The sequence below is a fragment of the Triturus cristatus genome, chromosome 3_2, assembly GCF_964204655.1.
Source record: "Triturus cristatus chromosome 3_2, aTriCri1.1, whole genome shotgun sequence".
NCBI classification, from domain to species: Eukaryota; Metazoa; Chordata; class Amphibia; order Caudata; family Salamandridae; genus Triturus; species Triturus cristatus.
Genome location: NC_140584.1, coordinates 1167611779 through 1167634104, shown reverse-complemented (window position 1 = coordinate 1167634104; position 22326 = coordinate 1167611779). Strand labels below are relative to the sequence as shown.

The following is a 22326-nucleotide window of genomic DNA, read 5'->3' as shown; positions in this document are numbered from 1 at the left end:
TAGCGGTTCAGGCTATAGTCGTATCTAAAATCTCTAAGGAAATTAACATGGGGAAAACGCGTTTTGAGACCATCCCCCTATTCTCGTCTCGCGCTTGACAGATCATCACAAAACTTTCAAAACAGCAGCTGAAGTGAGCTTAATACTGGTTTTGTAAATTTTGCGAGGATTCATCAAAAGATGCCAAAGTTATTGGCAAATGAAAGCAATGCTTTTCCTATGGAATCTAGGTCCTAACAATAACTACCTACGGGTGACCGCCGGTAGTTGATATATTTCCAAAACAATATTTTACCTTTATTTGATGATATTCACTTCCATAATATTTCTGAGTCATTGTTTTATGTATAGGAATACGATATGTGGTAAAAATATTTTTGACACGATAATTTTGTCGATATTGTTTACCACTGTCAGTAAACCCAAAAGCCATTTCTTGCAATGAAATTAAATAGAAACATAATTAGATGGATTGAATCTTATAAAATTAGTGAAGTATCAGGTTCCAATCAAAATAAATCAGATAATTGGTAATCATTTTTCTTCACATGTCTCTAGAAACAATAAGCACATAGACATCACTTTGCTTGGTCAGAACACAGCGGACTTTTTTTTTACAAAACTGTATCGCTGGAAACATCCATAAACTATAATATTATCTTTTGTTTTTACAATTTTCATTAAGATCATTGTTAAATTTGTATTTTCCTTTTATTAATGAAACAGATCAGGAAATATTGAAAAGAACTATTCATGTACATTTATTTTATAATATATTGCTGCTTAGTAATGACCTTTATCTGTACAAGCAGGTATTCTTTCCACACACTGGTGAAGATATAAAAACTACAGGTGAATAAATATAAACTATTAGAACTATATGCTGACAAGCCAGCTATGCTGACATTATACTGTTATCTGCACACTTCAGAATTATGAAACATTAATATAATAGTATCAAAAAATGTCAATCATTTCTTAGGCATTGTTTGAAAGACTAGTCCATCACAACAATAAAAAACATTTAGCTGCTCATATTCTTTTTGACATATTAGCCAATACATTGATTTCATGTTATGCAGCATATCTCAGTGGGTTATAGCATCCACATGTTTTTAAAATGTAAAGCGCATTGTCATTAACTATATTTGCAAAATGTAAAGAAAATTGTTTGAGCAATCCTTTTGTTTTATAATTCTAACATCCCAAAAATAAAATTTTCAGTTATTTCCAGGAGAACACTAACAACTGAGATAAAATACATACATTAATGTTGTTATTGAATGAGAGATAGATAATGAAATAAAAAATAAAAGTTTTCAAAAAACATAGATGAGGAAGGTATGGACTTCATGTTGACAACTTATTACTTACACCCATCGTTGCTGCTCTATTACTCTCACATCCATCGGCACAGCAGGGTATATCACCACCAGAAGACACAGCATCAGAGGAGTTAGGCTGTTCCATACTCTCTGTGATTTTTGGTATGACCATCCCATCTTCTGGAGACCTGTTACTTTGCTCCAGGAACAAAGGTCCTACGATCTCTTCCTTCAGTGTAGGCTGTGATGCTTACAGACCCCCAGTTATTGAAATTATTCTGGGCAATGGCCTGCCAGATTTTCCTCTTTTTATGAGGGCTGACCTAATAAAACACAAACTTAAAGGAAGAAAAACAGTTTTTTTTCTGGAGACTTATAATTAACTAATTCAGTGTGGTTCAAACTATACATTTCATTGGTCAAAATATATCTGATTAACAGAGCTTTAGACTCAAATGTCAAAACGTGTATGTTTTCCTATCTTGGATAATTTATGTAAACAATTTATTTTAAAAAAGACATTATATTTACATTTATTAAACATTTTACATGTTAAAACATGTATGTAGTTCTGAATAAAAATATATTTTAATTGTATCAATGTTTAGTCATATTCATTGACAGGGTTGAACTATATTTAAACAATTACAAATGTGGATTTTAATGGTATAATCAGTAAAATGTGTTTGCAACGTATTTACTATTTGTAGAAAATGTTTTTTTTTATTTTAATCTGATTATAATGCAAAAATAAAATGATAGAACTTGGAAAAAAGATTTGTGTTTATTATTTTTATACACTTACATACTTTTAGAATTATATATTAGGGATGTAGTAACTAGTTCTTGTAATTTGTTAATTTAAACAAAAAAGGTAGACATTTACAGGAAGACATGGATAAAGGTTAAATTATGTGACTGTTAAATAAATTATGATGTATATTTTTTTAGAGTCCCTATTAAAACACAATATGGTCAACGTTAAAATGGCAGTAACTATTGGATTCTTTGATCCTAACAAATTATTAGCTTGATCCGGATAACTGTAATTAAAATAGAAGAAAACATGCAACATGGTTTAATGTATGTTTAGGTTTTAGTAACACATTTTTTGTATTATTCACAAAACAATACAACCATGTATTAGGGCACATGCACATTGAACTACATATTTTGTGTAAATTAAAAATGGCCTTGAATGACGCAATCATGGTTTAGAAAATGTTTTACAATTATTTTTCAATTAAAAAAAAATACTATACTTTGTTGTGTAGATTAATTAATTATTAAAAATAAAACCAATATAATCAGTTTTAAATAAAAAACCAGAAGTGATTTCTCTAATGATATTTTTAATTCTATGACACATGCAAAATATAATGTGACAAACACATAAACAATATAAGGCCAGACATTTTATTTTATGAACATTTCATGATTTTGTCAAATGCTTCCCCAATGACAAGCAACATTCATGTTAGAAATAAATACAAAATGAGGATCACCATTGCTGCGTTGTTTATTTGGAGTTATTTAAAAAAATATTTATTGAAAAAGTTACAACTGCACATTGGTCACTTTTTGAGCCTTTCGAAGAAGCGGGTGTACCATCTCATTGGCATAGCTCTTCAAGGCCCCCTCTACCAAAATGACACGTTCTTCCACCGTGAAGTTGGGGTCTTTGTGGTCCACACTAAAATATTGATTAGCAAAGTTTGAGGAAGTGTTGTAGTTCTGAAGTCTGGAAGACAAATGATAAAATGGCTGTAAGGATATGTGTACATGCGAGTTATATTAGCATATATCTAAAAACGCACAGTGTACAAACTCTGTTACTGTAGGTGTACACCAATTAATGACTAATTTGGCAACACTGATGTATTTTGTCTGTCTGTAATGAGGGATACTTCAGGCATCCTCCAGTAAAATAATATTGTGTAGTCACAATTTCTATGTTTGAGAATATGACAGACACAATTGACGCAAGTGTCCATCGGCATTCAGAAAGACCATTTACAAATAAACTATACTGCAACACCGGCCCCTGCAGAATTAAGTTAAAAGTTTTTATGTTGTGTGTGTGTAGAAACATTATAACAAATATACAAACACCTAAACACATGAGATTTCATCCATGTGAATAACTTAATATTTTTACTGCAAACAAAATGTGTGAATACAAAAAATGTCATGTTAAAATGGTTGTTCATGTGAATTTTGCTTCAACCTAGTTAAGGGTTTTTTACGAAATGGTATGAATGAGTTCTAAAAACATGTTTTTTAAAGATATTGTATGAATGCGTTCTAAAATTTAACACTTATTTTTTTATTAAGTTTGTTAGACTTTCTATTGTTGTTTTATCATTAAAAATATTATATAGGTCATGAAATATTATTTATACTATTTATTTGCAATATATATCCGTATAGCTCTACAAGGGAACCCTAGAGAAAGGAAAGAAAGAGTGTACCAAGCTTTTCCTGGCCTAGAGACCATGCAAGAACACCATATAATCAAAAACTTTAGTTCAAATAGAGCAGCAGTTAAAGTATTAAGCCAACAATTGAAAGGTGAATTGCTACCCAGAATCAGAAATCCAACACCTATCCCTCCTACTATCCATCAATCCTTCATTTGGCAAAAGATGCCATAAAAGTCTATGGACAAATTAGCTGCCCTTTTCTGCCTACATCTCCACATCTGCAGAAGAACGCGAGAAACAGCTAATACAATTGGCTGTGCCATCTTAGATCTAAGAAACCTGGAGCCTGTTCTATACTCCCTGGCCCCCAGATTACAACACAGCATCATAATCCATTTCCTTGATAGGCGTGATAATACGGTAAAAAAAAAGAACATGATCAACACATTCTTTAATATCAAGACAGAATGGGCAACGCACATCTAATTCGGTGGGGAGACGATGCAATTTAGTAGTGAATGAATGTAGCGGCAATGTCCTGATCCAAAATGTAAAGTACAGTGTTTTAGTGAGTGGGGTCCTTCCCGGGAGAAAGCATCTTTGAACTCAAGAAAGGCTGAGGTCAAATAGCCCACACTTCGTGACCTCTGAGGTCTCCATCCACGTGTTTCCAATAAATCCCCCTGAGAGTCAACTTTGATACACTGCATGCAGACTCTGGATCCACTCAAAGGTTCTCACACCCAACTTCAGATAGGTCACATTTGATAAAGCCCAGCCATGGGATCCTAGCCACCCTTGGGAGCTTTAAATTGTCAACTAAGCCCATCCAATAGGGCAGTAGGTCTGCAGAGGACCACATCCTCCTCCAATACAGCAGGGATCTAAGTCCAATTCTGTGGACAAAAGATCTATGACCCACGTCTAACCAGAGGGGAGTGAGTAAGGTGCTAGCAGGCAGATTAGTGAGGAGTGGTAAGAAACGGTTCTCCACCAACTCCATGTCACTTGCATTCTCATGCCCCCACAGTTCAACGCCATATAAAGACCCTCCAGGACTTGTAGGTTATACATTTGAAGTACCAGGTTTATTGGATGAAAAACAGAGCCTAGCAAGGCCCTCAAAATGCCTCTGATGTAGTGCTGTAACCTAAGGGTGCACTTCTGTATCTGGGGAGGCCAAACAAAATGCTTGTTGAGAGTGTATCCTAGGTATTCAAATGTACGAACTCTCTCCAGGAGAACACCTTTAAAAACTGGATGTGATTGAGTCGAGTGGCAGGGGTTCAAGACCATATATTTGGATGTATTAAGGTTGATCTCCAGCCCTCTCTGCTTGCAGATGACACCAAACTGGTCCAACTAGTTTTGTATACCCATTGGAGATTTTGAGACCGGTAAGATGTCGTCCGCAAAAAGGAGCGCCAGGACTTTCCTATTGGACAAACGTGGTACGTCACGCTTACATAACTCAAGCTGAGCCACCAGGTGATTAATGTATACTAGAAAGAGGGTCAGAGCAAGGACACACCCTTGCCTTACACCCCGAGACATTGGAATGGGGTCTGTCAACTCACCGAGAGAACCACATCTGACCTGTGCATAGTTGTTCATGTGAAGCCTACTAATGACATCTATGCAATATTTTGGGGCACCCAGGTGTAGGAAGCTGGCTCTGTATATTACTATACCAAAATGAGGTATAGTGTACACAGAGTCCAGAGGAATCCCAAAGGTAGGCACAGGTAAATGTAGATAGCACCTTACTCTCTATTTGGTAGGCAGTAAGGCTTTATCAGAGGGTACTGTTAAGCATGTGTTGTTCACATTAAGGCAAGAAATGATGTCACACACTCGAAGACTGAACATTTGTCTGTTTAAAAATATTATTTAGCTATTTTAATTCTAGAACCAAGCCAAGCCTAGTGCATGTAAGTGAAATAATACTTTGCAAAATCTAACGCAGTGATTTACAGTTGAAGGCAGGTTCAAATGCAGTTGGTTGAATTACAGGTAAGTCAACAGTTCGACATTACTTTGCAGTTAGTTTACAGATGTCTGTGCACGTTACGTATTAGATTACTTTTTAAGTTACTTTTGCTAATCAGTGTGATATGTCTAGATATCATACTGAGACATGTCCTAGACAAAAGGTAAGTAATTGAAGTCTAGTACATTTGCAGTTTTGTCAATGTTTTATACAAACCAACTCCACACTTAGAAATGTTTTCAAGGAAAAGCAGTCAATGCAATCCTATGGAAGGAAATGAAGTTAATGGTTTGCATGTACGTCCTTATTTGTGGGAGTTGGTATTCTGGGGTTAGAACCAGGGTTCCCCCAGGGTCACGGATGCACTCTCAAAGCATACTCAGCTGCACTAGGGCGGCCGGGTGTGGAGTGCTGAGACCCAATGTTATTTAATAGGGGATAGGGGGCCTCCGGTTAGTGGCTGCTTATGAGCAGGCCAGAAGGTTGTGGGAGCAAAGCTCCTGCTGTTAGGCTCAGGGCAAAGGGGTATCGGAGTTGTCATCCAAAGTACACCCGCAGCGGCGGCTGGGTGAAGGGTGCTGTTTTGGTGTTGAGTAACCTGTTGATTTCAATGGGGATTCTCTGGTCGCAACAAAGACTTTAGGCTCGGGGACAAATATTTTCTGGAGGTGACTACCGGTTGGAGAGGTAAGTTGTGATGCCTGGGGATGCTGGGACACCGTCGGTTGGGCCACGTAAGGTCTTGAGACGTCGGGTGCATGGGTGTCTTTAGGCATCAGGTCTTCTTACCAGCTCTGGTCGCGGTCGGGGGATCCTCCAGAAAGAGAATGCAGGCATTGATTGGAGAGTCAAGGCAGGTCAGAGATCACCAGATTTTGGGTCAGGCTGGTCGGGGAGACCTCCTCATGGTGTTGGGCCGTGGGTGTCGGGTGCAGACTCGCAGATTTAGCTGGAGCCTGGGTCTGTTGGTGAGCAAATCCAGTGCTCACAGGAGACAAAGTTTTGGGTTTGGAAGGCAGGGCAGGTCCTTCGGGTTCTTGAGGGCTGCTAGCTGCAGGACACACCAGGATTTTGCTGGAGCAGGTTGGAGGTGAGGACAGGGCTGAGACCAAGTCAGTGGGTGTACTCTTCTTCTTAGTTACAGCACAGCTTCTTCGGTCCTTCTTCTTCTCCTCTTCTGGTCGGTTCTTGTCTGAGGAGGCAAGGTTCGGGGTTGCCCCTAAATACTAGATTTAGGGGCGTTACAGGTAGGTAAAGGAAGGGACCAATGGGTCTCTTCCTTGGGGTGGGTACACCCCATATTATGCCACCATCCAGTGGGAGGGGGGAATATGCCTCACTCTGGTTGGCTGGGTCTACCCATCTGCAAGATGAAGGGGACTGAGAGCTGTGCTTCACCTCATCTCCCACACCTGAGGGGTGGGGTTGGGAAAGATGGGCACACCTTCCTTCCTCACTTAGTTTTCCCGCCGATTCTCCCATCCAAATTGGGGCTCAGAACAGGTGGGGGCCAGTTGCTGGAAGCAGCAAATGGCTGGGGTAGCTCACAAAGGCGGCAAACCTTTGAAGCTTCCCCTTCGTGGCCTATCCTGGGGGAGGAGGCTTGGCACCTCGTCCCAGGATTTGCATTGTTTTAGGTCCCCTAGAGTGACAGGCTCTCGACCCAGGGCAGGGGTGGGGGAATCATATCGCCCGACGCCCGAACCATGTTGTTTATATTGACGGGCAAGAAGATTTATTGTCTATTTATGTCCAACGGACATGTAGACATTAATCACGTTTTAATCATGTTAAAACAATAGGCTGTGGGCACTCTGGGGCTCACAGCCAATCCGAAGCTTGCAGAGAGCCTTTGGCGGCATCTGATTGGCTAGCAGCCCATGACTGGGCTCTTGCCAGTTATTGGCTGGGGGAGTGAAACGTCACTCAGCCTCTGCAAGCAGTAGTCCGTGGCCGCCACGAGGCTTGCAATAAGCATTCAGGTAAAATAAGCAGTTTTGCCCGCTTGAATTGTGTGATATTGTGACGGAGGTGCTGCGATTTTCTTTTATTTACATTTTTAGCAACCGTGCGTGGGTAGATTAATTAGTACAAAAGCCTAGGCCTGGCCCGCCTCGGCGCCTCAGATGAGGACGTCAAAAAAGCGTATCGCAAGCAGGCGCGCTGCGCTACCACCGCTTCATGGGGGAAACACCCATTACAACGAATTCAGATTCACGCGCTGCCATCGCAACGCGGGTTTAACATCACGTGTCCGGAGCCTTCATACCGCAGATGGAAACAGATCTGCAGATTAATGCTTTCAAAAGAGACATCCGTTGGTGACTTGCAATTTATAACTTAAAGTCCTAATATAGAATAGTGAGCTATTAACTTTCAGCCCAGAACTGCGTAAACACACCGACAAATATACATTACAAAATTGATTAATGTTGCAAAGAGGGTACATTTGGCGAAAAAACGATTCTTATTATTAAAGGAAGCTCCCAACTTTGTGGTTTCTTTTTCGACTCTGCGTTTGTGCTTCTCCACACCAAGCACTCTTAAACTACTGCCTACCAGTATGGGTGACATGTGACTCCTACACTTTCACTCCTTTGGCTTATGGGCAAAAAAACATTGTCGCACACGGCGCAGCCAGCACTAAAAGCTTTCGAAGCACCTGCTGCAGCGTTTCTTTCCGCCGGCAATTACCAGGCCTCACAGAAATGTGTAGGAAACTTGTGTGATGAATTACCATCCTGGAAAGAGATCCGTGTTTTGTATAGTTGAGGTTGTGACCTCGGTGAAGTTAGTGCAGAGGGTTAATATGCCTGCTGCAAAGAACATGTACGAAGTCGATTACAGAGTCCTTAGGATGGGAACAGATCTGCGGATTAATGCTTTCAAAAGAGACATCCGTTGGTGACTTGCAATTTATAACTTAAAGTCCTAATATAGAATAGTGAGCTATTAACTTTCAGCCCATAACTGCGTAAACACACCAACAAATATACATTACACAATTGATTAATGTTGCAAAGAGGGTACATTTGGCGAAAAAACGATTCTTATTATTAAAGGAAGCCCCCAACTTTGCTGTTTATTTTTCGATACAACTTACCGATTCGCAAGGAACGTAGGGCTCACGTCTGGCCAGCTGCAAAAGTGAGGGGGAAATGGCAGGAGGCATGCTGGCTGACACCTTTTATATCCCACCCATATGTTTTTACAAGGGTGACGGTAAATTAGTACATTACGTATGGTTTGAAATGTACGTATTTTGTGGGAATAAATACACAGCCAAGGGTGACGGTAAATTAGTACATTACGTATGGTTTGAAATGTACGTATTTTGTGGGAATAAATACACAGCCAAAAAAAATGGAAAAAAAGGGGAATAGAAATAAAAGAATTGCCGTCAGGGTTAAGGGGAGGGGGCGCAGGGGGGCAGGGACGCGATAATATCGCTTGACAAGTTTTCCTTTAGCATTATTATTGCACAGCATTCAATGGTTTACTGATTTTAATAAAGCAAAAATATATTAATGTTTCTCTGTCAGCCGGAGCCCTTAGGTTTGATGTGGAACGGGGGTAGGTGGGACAAGTGTATTCTACAGGACATGTAGATCTCAGTGGCATTTTGTCCCTTGGACAAGTAGATTATTTGGAAAATTCCACACCCCTGCCAGGGGTCCAGAAACATGTCTGGTGGTGGCAGCTGGCGTGCAACCACTCAGCCAGGACACTAGTCGTTTTTCAGGGGGCATATGTAAGATGCCCTCTGAGTTCATTTTTCATTAAATCCCACACTGGCATTAGTGTGGGTTTAATGTGCTGAGAAGTCTGATACCCAACTTCCTAGTTTCCAGTACAATCATTATGGCGTGGTGCTGTGGAGTTTGTAATGACAAACTCCCAACACCATATACGCATAATGGCAGTATTGCATATACAATGTCAAATAATTGGTTTAGCCACTGTATGGGTACAGGGCTCATGCACCTGTACCCTCATCACTGGTATAATGCACCCAGCTAAAGGAGTGGCTGACCTATGTCAGGGCAGTGGGTTGTAGGCATGGCACACAGGGATGTGTGCCATGTCGACTCTTCACTTTGTTCTGCACCAAAACATGCAGCCTGCAATGGCAGTGTGTGTGTGTGTGTGTGTAAAGGTACAGGGCCTCTAAGGGTGGCACAATAAGTGCTGCAGACCTTAGAGGTCTTCTCTGGTCACAGCGCCCTTGGTTCCTATGGAACCATTTACAGGGGACTGACATGTGTCCAAAGAGTGCCAATTGAGATTTGTATTAATGCAGTTTTAAGGAAAGCAGATAGGCCCTGGGTACCTGGTTGGCAGGAACCCAGGGCACACTCAGTCAAAGTACATCAACAGTTTGTCAAAAAGTGGGGGCAACCATGCAAAAAGAGGGCACTTTCTTACACCAGGTCCATCATGACTTTCCACAGGCCTTCCATTGGGTTAATGTCAAATGCAGACCAAAGGTCGATGAAAATTACATAGAGGCGACCACCCCCCAGCGTGACCTGTTTCCAGTATATCAATTGCAATCGGAGCACTTGGTCAGTGTTGCTCATCCCTACCCTGAACCCTGCTTGTATCAACAAGTCTACGTCCTCCATCCAAGCTTGAAGTCTAGTCAGCAAAAAAAGCTTCTCTGAACTGCCTATGAGACTGATTGGTCGATAATTAGATGGAAGAGACCTTGAGCCTTTTTTGTAAGTTGGAATCTCAGCCCCTGCCCACTTATGGGGCATTGACAGTTCGTCCATTATACTATTAAAATACAGGGCAAAGTAAGTGCTCCATATCTCTTTCTCAGCGTTCAACAAATACCCCAAAACCTTGTCCAGTTCAAATGCCTTCCCCAGAGTGATCCAATTTATTGCATTAGCAACTTCACTCACAGTGATAGGGCTCATAACACAATCAGCCTATCTAGTCAGAGCTGTGAAGAAGAAAGAGCAATGGAAACCTGACCTTCCGCTACCGTTTCTGCTAGTACAGCTGTGTCGCCTACGTGGTATGACACAGATGCAACTTCGAACACCCCACTAAATGAAATAGCGGCATTTCCTGTGACTAACAGCTAAGATCTGCAGAAAAGAGTGGTGATCTTTCCATTTAACTGCCTGCAGTAGTGAATTCCGTTTAGCCTTTTCAAACTCCTGTTGGCCTTGACTTTTGAGGCCTTATAAGAGGCCCTGGCTTCCTGGATTAAAGATCTGACCTCACTTTTGATAGCAGCCATCCAGGTGCGCCTTGCTAGCCTGCAAGCCTTGGTGTACCAATGGGCCGCTTTGGCACGTTTGGGGAGAGACCTGGACTCCATCCTAAAAAGCTCCCTTAAGGAGCAAAACAAGGAATTATGGATGGCATTATGATCCCCCCAAGAGGCAGCTGTAAAGAAGTTCCCTCCCAAGGCCAACACTGCTTCCAGGGTAGCGATGAGCACCTCATATATGTGTATCTGGATGGTAGGATTAGGCAGCAATATCTCTCCATTTGAGCCTAGTGTGGTTGCTGGTAAGAAAAAGCCTTCTATCAGATGGTTCATAATCATGAGATGGAATACTAGAGCCCAATGAGCTCAAGGAAAGAGCCAGTGCATTATGGTCACTATCTTGCCGTGAAATCATCTCCATATCTACCACTCACGGCCATAACCCAATGTCCATCAATATGTAATCAATGTAGCTGGTCCCGCCTTGTCGATTAAAAGTATCCTTCCCTCCCTTGTCTGATAGTGTTCTCCCATTACAGGCTTCCAAATCATTGTTAAGCGTAAAAGCATAAAAGCATTTAATTGCAGGGCAGCAGCAAACCATCTTTTACAGTTGCAAGAGCAAGCCCAGGGACAGCCAATTCTTCGTCCTCTTCTCCACTAAATAAGCGGGTAGCAATGCAAGGGGTTAAAAAATGTGACTGAGATCACCTGCTACAATTCTGAAAAAATCAACCGAAAGAGATTGAAGATAAGCATTAATTATATAAATGGCGGCGAGATTGGACTTGTTACCTTCATATATGCAATAAACATTAAACAAGCATCATGAGACCCCAACAGGAAAATGCGAGATTACACAGAATACATCTGGAGAGCCTAAACCAATTACTTTAGTAGTACAGACCAAGGTGGTTTTGATCCATGTTGCAAGGCACCCCGATGGCCAGCCTTTACCAGAGAAAAAGGCAGGTCGGTCAAAACTAGCAAACCCAGACCGAAATTCTGGGATCACAGCCCAAGTTTACTGGAACATACATATGTCAAAGCAGTCCAAAAAATGACCCCAGTCTGTGCAAGCCAATTTGTTCTTGATGCCTATGAGGTTCCAGGAACAACTTTAAAGAGAGGTTTGACATTAGACAACGAGACAATACTAGTGGACATGCTGGGGATGACAACAATAGGGGAATGCTAGCCATTAGCTGAGACAGATTTTAACATATTGTCAGTAGGGAAGCTGCAGTCATCGAGGACTCGATGTGGGAGAGCATGTATTTCAATGAGCGGAAATGCTTTGAAACTACTTCCTGCTACCATAGCTCTCATTATACCAGGCACCCTCTCACGGTCCGGGGTTGAGGGAATCAATCATTAGCAACTAATTCTGGTTGCGGCAGGTATCTACTGCAGGTGTGCATCTTAGAGGCATCAAGTCTGTCTGCTCATGGGAATAGAATCCCTCTCACTCCTGGCTGTCTGGAAGAGCAGGGAGGGCTGGGTCTATGGAAATAGCCCAATGGGGCAATAGTTGCTGCTGTACCTACATTGTCAAATCTACAGCCAGTTCTGACCAGGCAATACACCAAGCTCAGATACCTGCAGATTTTTACAATACAATCCCCTTCCAATTATTTGGCTGACTGGCCAATCCACCCAACTCTTCTTTTTTTAAGTTCAGAAGAGAATTTTATTGAGAAGAATAGAGGTGTCAATATACAATATATAATATTATACCTATGTCTTTACAGTACAAATTTACTACATCAAAGTTACATGAATTGGATTAATTAGTGGAGAAAAAGAAAGCAAAACAATAAAGAGTGAATATAATCATCATTAAAATATTTAACCGTAGGAACATTTGGGGGAATCAAGGTGGTTTGGCAGCTTCTTGTTGAGATGGGTGCGACAGGGAAAAGCTAAGAGATTTTAGTGAAGTCTTTCCAATTTAAAGTAATTTGCTGGAAGGCAACCGCTAATAACAAATCAATAATTTTGACATTAGGTACAATATTATTCCAAATAGGCGAAAGACATGAATGAAGGAAAAAGTCAAATTGGTGCTAAAAATTAAATTAATTTGAGACCAAACTTGTTTCCAAAATGTGTGCACATATGAGCAAGAAAATAGAATATGGAGCAAATCAGCATTTGAGGACAAACATGTCCAACAAGTATCTAATTCAGTGGAAAACCTTTTACTTAAAAGTGTTCGGAGTTAGTAAGAGTCTAATAAATAAAAAACAGTGTTTGCGTTGTATTTGCTGCTCTGGAAGATTTTTGTATCTTAGCCCATATGTTACTCCAGAGAGACAATGGCCAAGATATTTTAAAATCGTGTTCCCAAGCAACCTCTATTTTAGATTTCTGTCTAATAATGTCGATGTCTTGTAAGTAGTTGTATATAGTGGATGCTTTGGGCAAAGTACGTAACAAAGTGTGTAGGTAAATAGATGAGTCAGTAGTGTTGACATTAACAGGTGCAGTAGTAAACCGGGTGTATGTATCTAACACAGCCTGTTTAAGAAGGTTATATTTAGGCTTAGAGGAAGCAGGCAAACTAAATGATTGACTCTAAGTGTAGAAATTTTGATTGGGAAAATAATTGATGGATCCAAATTAATCCCTTTTGTCTCCAAGTCTTCCAATAGAAAGGTTTATTATGAATGAGCAGATTTTTATTATGCCAAATTGTTGAATTGAGAAAAGAATCTAGAGTATCATGTGCTAAACGAGAGGTTGATTCCAGAAGCTTGGAAGTAAGTTTGATTATGGGGGTGGAGAGGGATTGTGGTTTACGTAAAAAGGAGAGATACTCCTGAAAGGAGAAGGGAAATAAGAATAGGCGTTCAATTGAGGTCCATAAACGGCAATCTTCTGTGGAGTCAAGCAGCCAAAATGAAGCTTGACGTTGAAGGACTGCTTTTTGATAAGCCGGAAAATTAGCATAGTTAACTCCTCCTTCCGCTTTAGGACGGGATAATTTTGATATAGAAAATTCGGGATCTTTTATTATTCTACAGAAAGGAAGAGAGCATGGAATTAACTTTTTTAAAGGATTTAGCAGAAATAGGTACTGGGATGTTAGAAATAGTATATAATACTATGGGGGAAAGCATCATCTTTATAGTGTCTAGACGACCCCACCAGGACAAATAAAGAGGATGCCATTTAGTGGATAACTCTGAAATCTTGTTGTGACAGGTTCGACGGGGCTCAGGAAGATAACAGGGACAGTGACTCTCTATCTTTATTGCAGACTAGGGACTGGCCCTTTAACGAAGATACGGACTCGGGGGAGGCGGAGTTCGCCCCTGTGACATCGGCCTTTGTCGACCTATCAGTGTCCTCCACGTCGTTGAAGAAGGACGACCCGGAAGACGCCAGCGCGAAAGCTGGACCCAGCGAAGGAGAGTGGAAGCAGACGCCGGAGGAGCGGAGACGACGGGAACCCAACAAGGACGACGGGACCGAACCCGGGAGCAGCGCGGAAGCAACAGAGGAAGGGCCAGGAGGCCGAGTACACCGTGCATCGCCCAGCCACACTTCAGGAGAAGTGTGGCTACCAGAGGTACGCAAGAGAATCCGGGGGCTGTTCTCCTTCAAAGGGGGAAGCGGGTGAAGTGCCGACGGGCTGTCCAGACGGAGGGGGTTGAGGGGCCTGACCGCTTAGGGGTAATTCGCCTTGGGGGAAAACGGTTAGGCTCTCACACTTGGTGGCGGTCCATGGTGATTTCTGTACTTCCCGCACTCCCTTTCCCAATCATATAATAGACGCGCAGAACGTCCGCCTAAAGCCCTGTTCTCTTTTGTTTCTTTCCGCATCTACTGCCACCCGTGAGAACTACCAGAGAGAGGGACGCTGAAGTCGGGGGAACAAGGAGGAGGGGACCCAAGAGACGGAACAGTCCCGGATCAGAGCTAAATGAACTGTTTCACTGGACTACTACTGCTGTAATAAACTACCCACGTAGAATTCACCCGCTGTGTTGGCTCCTTCCCTTCTTGTCCTACCTACCGGGTGACACTTGTGAATACAGTTATTCATACATAATGCCACTGTGTCCGAGATTGAGGGGGTGAAATGTAATCCCAAGTATTTAATGTGGTTGGAACTCCACTTGAAATTAGAGAGGATAAAGTCTACTTTAAAAGTGTATTTGGTCAGAGGTAAAATCTTGCATTTATCATTGTTTAATTAGTTGCCAGAAATTAAAGAAATGATTGTACCTCAGATAAAAAAGTAGGAATCGATTCATTTGGTCGTGACATAAAAAGCAGTATATCATCAGCATAAGCTGCAAGTTTGATATGAAGAGCCGGTGATTCAAAGCCATGTATATTTGGGTTTTGACGTATTTTGGAAAGAAATGGTTCTAGAGCCAAACTGAAAAGGAAGGGAAATAAGGGGCATCCTTGATGTACTCCTCTACCTAAATCAAAACATTGAGAAATTAAGCCATTAGCGCAAACAGCAGCGCAAGGGTTGGAATAAAGGAGAGAGATTAAGGAGATAAATTTAGGGCCGAAACCAAACCATCTAAGGGTGTAAAATAGGTAAGGCCATTCAACTCTATCCAACGCTTTCTCCGCATCTAGTGCTATTGCTGCAAGGGATTGTTGTAGATGGGAAGATTTGGATAAAACATTAAAAAAGAGTTGTGCGTTGTCTGTTATAATAGTCTAAACGAAGGGCTAGCGCTTTGGAAAAAATGTTGTAATCAATGTTAACAAGGGAAATGGGTCTGTAATTTTTACAGTCTTTTGAATCCTTACCTTCCTTAGGAATGAGGCAAATGTGTGCTTCTGAAAAAGAGCCAACAGAGCTATTCATGGACTGAAAATAATTTAATAGGAGATGCAATTTGGGCAATAAGAAATTGGAAAAATAAAGAAAGAATTCAACGGTGAAACCGTCAGGACCTGGTGCCTTGTCTTTTTTAAGGTGTTGGAGAGCGTCTAGGAGTTCCTGCTGCGTTAAGTCCAAATCTAAGGAAGACAAATCGGGAGGGATGTGTTGAGGTTTTTGAATATTGGAAAAAAATTGTGATTACGAATGTTCTGTGGATTGTGTTTCTGAGGTATATAATGACTTGTAAAAAAGAGAAAATTCATTCACTATTTCAGTGTCTTTAAATTTTAAAACAGAATGTTTATCATAGATAGACTCAATGTTTAGTTTGTTGTGCCGAATCTTCAAGTGGTTAGCCAAAATTTTCCGTTCTTTATTTTTGCCACCATAGAATTTCGCACTAGATTTTAATAAGTACAATGAGGCATTATCTGTTGATTTCTTGTTAAATTGAAGTTTAGCGTATATGAGAGCTGTTAAACAATCTTTCGAGTGAGAAGTATAGTACGAGTGCTCCAGTCTCTTTATATCTTGAAAGAGATCATTAATTTGTTTACGCACAATTTTCCATTTCTTGGCAACAAAACCAATAATCAAATCTTTTGCTGAGGCCTTAAAGGCATAACAGATAGTTGAAAATGACAGGGACTCATTTTGGTTTAACTCAAAATAATCGTTGAAAAAGGTGGTAAAGGAAGAAGTAAATACTGGATCCATAAGAAGAGCATAATTAAAACGCCATCTTCTAGGAGCATTTACTCTGGGCAAAATATCAAGGTCAATTGAAATAGGAGCATGATGCGATAATAGAATAGGACCAATTTCTGCGTTTATGAGGGCTTGCGAAATATTATGGGACACAAAAAAGTAATATATTCGTGATTGGGTGTGATGAACTGGGGAGTAAAAAGCATATTCCCTGGTAGTAGGATTACATAATCTCCATGCATCTAGGAGTTTATGTTGAGTGATAGTATGAAAAAAAGATTTGTGGGGCTTGTTAGGGATAAAAGAAACTTTGGGTCGAAAATCTGATTACAATCACCCGCTAGTATAAAATTATCTTCAACACATTGAGTAATTTGCTTAGCAAATGAGGGCCAAAAGGAGGAGTCACCACCAGTGGGAGCATAGACGTTAAGGAAAGAGACTTAAACATTAGGTCATCGACCATCAGCATCAGAGTCTTGTGATATAAATTTAACCCGAAGCGATTTGTGGCAAAGTATCATAACTCCATTGTGTTTACCATCACCCTGAGAAAAGTACATTTCCCCCACCCAACCATTTTTTTTTTTAATGATTCAGCATCTGTGAGATGCGTTTCTTGAAGAAAAACAACATCAGCATCCATTTTAGCTAGATGAGTTAAAACTCTTTGTCTTTTGATAGGAGAGTTTAATCCCCTAACGTTCCAGGAGACCAGTTTTAACGGCATAAAAGAACCCCCCCCCAAAAAAATAGATTTAGTAAAAATATTGAGCAAAAATCCAACTCAATGAAAAAACAATAAAGAATATGGAGAAAAAAGAGTAGCAGATAAGAGGTCAATTCAACCAAAAGATAAAGAAAGAGAGAAGGAACAATTAGTCGAAGTAAGCCACCAAAGCGAGAAGGAAAGATATTTAGGTAAGTTGACATCTTCAACAAAATGTGAGTGAAATGAGGAATAGGAAAGATTGGGTAAGTAAAGGCAGTGGTAATTATGAAGATAAATAGAAAAGAAAAGACGGAAATAGTACAGACACCAAAAAGAAGAACAAGGGAATGCAAAAAGAAGCAAGAAAAAACAAAACAGGTAACATACTTACAAACAAGGAACATGTATGCAGGGAGGGATGGAACCACCTGGAACAGACAACACGCCCAAGGCGGGGAGGATCACGCCACAACGTAGAGAAAGCTATGGAAGCGAAGAGTAACATATTGAACATTAATTTATGAACTAAACAATGAAAAGGAGAAGAGTAGAACAGAATGAAACAAAGTAGAACATACAAAAACAACAAAAAACTGTGAAGCTATGTAAGTTCAAAGACCATCATATGTGTGAGAAGAACGTCATATAAACTCATATATAAAGTTCAGAAAATCAGGTAACATGCAACGAGGAAGGTCCTGAAGAGTCCATATGATCAGTCTTGTGCGAATTAATGAAACTTTGTAGCCGTATTGGATCTTCATATGTTGTTGTTCTATTGTTATACGTTACTTTAAAAAGACAAGGGTGAAAAAGACCGTATCTAGCTCCCATTGAGCGAAGATCCGGTCTCAAGTTGAGGAAGGCTTTGCGTCTGGCTGCAGTAGCTTTGGCATAATCTTGTGTGAAAAACAATGTTTCACCAGACCAGGAAATCCGTTGAGTAGCTTTAACTGCTGCTAAGACTTTTAACAGATCAGTATATTTGTCAGGCCGGCAGTAGCCGTATACTCTAGGCTCCTACTAACCTGCGGATCGATCGGCAGGAACGATGGCGTGTCGAATAGTTCTCCCTTCCCACTGGTGCAACCCCACGCTGGCGAACCAAAACAACCAACGCGTGGTAGAGGCACTTAGGGGGAAGAAGAGAGGAACGAATGAAGGGAAGGATCGGGTCCGCTTGTCTCGGAACCGGATGGTCTGACGGGTAGTGCTCTAGTAAGCTGCAGGAAGGGGGAGACAGACAAGGCACAGCATTAGGCACGGAAGTACCACTTACCTCCTACCTCCCTGCTCCCCTCTCAAGGGCCACCACTCACCTACTGTGGGCGCTAACTTCGATTCCCCAGTCAGGGAGACCGTTGGCATCACGGTCTTGGAAACGGTAGATAGGGTATGGCTTGTGCAGAACCAGTTCGTTCTGTTGATGCCCACGCGGTAGTTAACCTCACTACCGTGGCAGTATCCAGCAATGCCTATCTAAACAATATGGTGTTCTCTCTCTGTCAACAATTGTCGAAGTAAGCGGCAGGGCTTCCACGCCTCCTCGCGCTGTTCGCGCAGGACGCAGACGAAGGAGACGGAAATCGGGAATTCCTCGGGAAAGACTCTGGGCTACGGCAGTTACGTCACTGCCTAGCAGATGATTATGCAAACGGGTGCTCCTGCTCCTCCCAACGGAGTGTCCAACCTGATACCGGCTCTAGGTACCTCAGGCAAGAACGGGAACCAGGGAGACTTCAGGAGCGGCGTAACAACGGGTACTGGACAGGGAAGTCACGATGCTGCAATGGTAAGCGAGCGCTCGTCCTCCAGCGGGGAATACCATCCGCTAAGCGCTGTCTTCAGGGAACCTCCTCGGATTGTCAAGCGCCATTTCTCCAGAGGGGGATGGTCTTATAGCTGCGGTCATGTGACCGACCCCGCTTCCGGTGCTCCGCCGTTGGATGTCCCGAGGTCTTCTGGGACTTGTAGTCGGCCTTAGGAGTGCGCTCCTTTGCCGCGCGGTTAGATACCCCCGGGTGGCGCCGATCTGCTGTCTGGAAGCCACATGGCTCGCGAGGATCATGACAGTACCCCCTCTCAAGGACCGCCGTCTCGGCGGTTGTCCTGGTTTACCAGGATGTTGGGCGTGAAACTGTCGGAGTAGTTGTGGACAATGTAAGTTAGCTGCTGGTTCCCAAGTCCGTTCTTCCGGCCCAAACCCTTTCCATTCTACCAGGTATTGCACTCTTCCCCTCACTTGTCGGGAGTCTAATAAGGCCTGGACTTCGTATTCCTCTTGCCCTTCTACCTCCACTGGGAGGGGAGTCAGAGGTAGTCTCATGTTGGCAGGGCATGGCCGGAGAAGGGAAACATGGAAAACAGGATGTATTTTCCAGGAGGCAGGAAGGCTTAGTCTTACCGCTACGGGATTCAGGACGCGGTCTATTCTGTATGGCCCTACGTACTTGGGTGCCAATTTACCCACCCCCTTTAGATGTAAGTTCTTGGTGGATAACCATACTTTGTCTCCTACTCGGGTTCTGGCGTTCTCTTTTTGTCAGCGTATAGTTTTTGTGTGTTTTGCGCTGTCTCTAAATGGAGTTTGGTTTCTCGGAGAATGGTGCGGAGATGTGTATGGTGTTCTTGGATTGTAGGGTGTGTAGAGACTACAGGCCACTCGAATGGAAGAATGTCGGGGTGGAAACCATAAAGACAAAAGAACGGGGAACACCCTAGGGTGGTGTGTTCTGCGTTATTGTAGGCGAACTCTGCTAACCATATTAAGGGGTACCACTCCATGGTGTTTTGGAGGGTAAAGCAGCGCAGGTACTGTTCTAACGTCTGGTTCAGACGTTCTGTTTTGCCATCCGTCTGGGGATGGTAACTTGTGGATAGACGGGCATCAATGTTCATAGTGTCACATAGTTTTCTCCAAAAGCGTGAGGTAAACTGGGATCCTCGGTCTGTGATAAGCACCTTTGGTAGTCCGTGCGCTCTCACCACATGTTGTAGGAATACCAGAGCCAGTTCGCCCGCCGTGGGTAGTCTTTTGAGAGGGACGAAGTGGCCCATCTTTGTTAAGTGATCTACAATTACTAGCACGGTGGTGTAACCTTCACAGGGTGGCATCTCCACGATGAAATCCATCGATACTGTATGCCATGGGGCTGGTGGAATGGGTATGGGACGCAACAGCCCCGCTGGTTTCGAATGGCTGACCTTACTCTGCGCACAGATGGCACAATTCTTCAGATATTCTTTGGCATCTGTTCGTAATGTGGGCCACCAGAAGGATCTTTCAAGTCCTGCTATGGTTTTGTATTCCCCCATATGGCCTCCTAGCGCGGAATCATGAACCCAGGCAATCGCTTGCTGTTGTTGTGCTTTCTGCGGGAGAAATAAGGCATCGTTCTGGAACAGGAAGTCCCCTCTTTTTGTTCTGTGGGCTGGGTCGATTTGTATCCAGGCTGAAATGTTGACGTCAGTTAAGGACGCCTTTACAGTCTCAAGGTATTCGTCCGACGAGGTGAGAGCATGCACTTGATGAGCAAACGCCTTGCTGGGCAGGATCGACGGTGAATCGGAGGGTAGGCTCTCTTCAGGGGGTATGGTTTTTTCCATACGGGATAAGGCGTCGGCCTTGCCGTTCTGGGGTCCAGGTCTGTATTTGATGAGAAAGTCATAATCAGAGAAGAATAGGGACCAGCGTAACTGACGTGGTGTGAGGGCTCTGGCCGATTTCAGGAATAAAAGGTTTCTATGGTCAGTGTACATCTCAACAGTATGGCTTGCCCCTAGCAGATAGTGCCTCCACTCTTCGCACGCCCGTTTAATGGCTAGTAGTTCCTTGTCCGTAATGGAGTAGTTCACCTCACTCGGGGAGAGTTTCTTGGAATAAAACGCCACCGGATGGAGTTGCCCCGTTTGTTGGTGCCGTTGTGATAGCACTCCTCCTATGGCGTATTGAGACGCATCCGTCTCCACCACGAACGGCAGGTCAGTATTTGGGTGTAACAAAATGGGAGCTGTTGTGAACCGCCGTTTTAGTTCCTGAAAAGACCTTTCCGCCTCTTGATCCCAGACGAAAGGAGTATTTTTTCTTAGTAGACGAGAGATGGGGTGGATTACCTTCGAGAAATCCTTTATGAAACGCCTATAGTAATTGGCGAACCCCAGGAATCGTTGTACCGCCTTAACGTGGCTTGGGGCCTTCCAGGAAGTGATTGCATCTACTTTGGCGGTATCCATTTGAAACCCTTGTGCATTAATGATGTACCCTAGGAAGGCAACTTCCTGTACATGAAATAAGCATTTCTCTAACTTGGCATACAACGAATGTCGTTGAAGACGTGTCAACACTTCCTGCACATGGGTGATGTGCTCCTGTAAGGTGGACGAATAGATGAGTATATCATCTATGTAGACTATACAACACACCTCCAGCAGACCTCGGAGAACTTCATCCATGAAGAACTGAAATGCTGCTGGGGCGTTGCATAGCCCGAATGGCATTACTTGGTACTCGTAGAGACCGAACTTCGTTCGGAACGCCGTCTTCCATTCGTCCCCAGATTTCACGCGAACCAAATGGTATGCACCTCGAAGGTCAAGCTTGGTGTATATTCGGGCCCCTTTGAGCTTGTCTAGCAATACGGGAATCAAAGGGAGAGGGTACCGGTTCTTGATGGTTATCTTGTTGATGGCGCGGTAATCGATGCAGGCTCGTAACTCATCGCAGTCCTTCTTGGCGATGAAAAAGAGGGGCGACGAGGCCGGCGACGAGGAAGGGCGGATGAATCCTGATTCCAGGTTCTCTTCCAGATATTTCTTGAGGTAACGGGTCTCTGGTTCTGTTAGAGCGTATACACGACTGCAGGGAATGTCCGCTCCAGGGTGTAGATCGATCCGACAATCAAATGTTCGGTGGGGAGGTAATGTGGCCGCTGTTTGTTTGTCGAACACCGGTTGGTATTGCAGGTATTCGTTGGGTAAGGATACAGCGCAGCAATACTCAGCTTCTTCCCGACCTTCGGCGAGGAAACTGGCTTGTGTTCTGGAACCATTGTCCTGCAAGACGTGCCGAGTACAGTGCGTTTTGCAA

At 42.6% G+C, this 22326-nt stretch overlaps 1 long non-coding RNA gene across 2 annotated transcripts in view; it reads right to left on the bottom strand.

The window, feature by feature from the left end:
• Nucleotides 1-2932: 2932 nt before the first annotated feature.
• The window catches only part of LOC146859362 (uncharacterized), a 46282-nt gene continuing 26888 nt past the window's right edge, over nucleotides 2933-22326 (bottom strand). For both annotated transcript variants that reach the window (XR_014980094.1, XR_014980093.1), the window contains exons 2-3: nucleotides 17632-17723; nucleotides 2933-3066 (exon numbers count right to left, since the gene is read on the bottom strand). This is a non-coding gene — a long non-coding RNA (uncharacterized LOC146859362). The remainder of the gene's footprint in view (nucleotides 3067-17631; nucleotides 17724-22326) is intronic.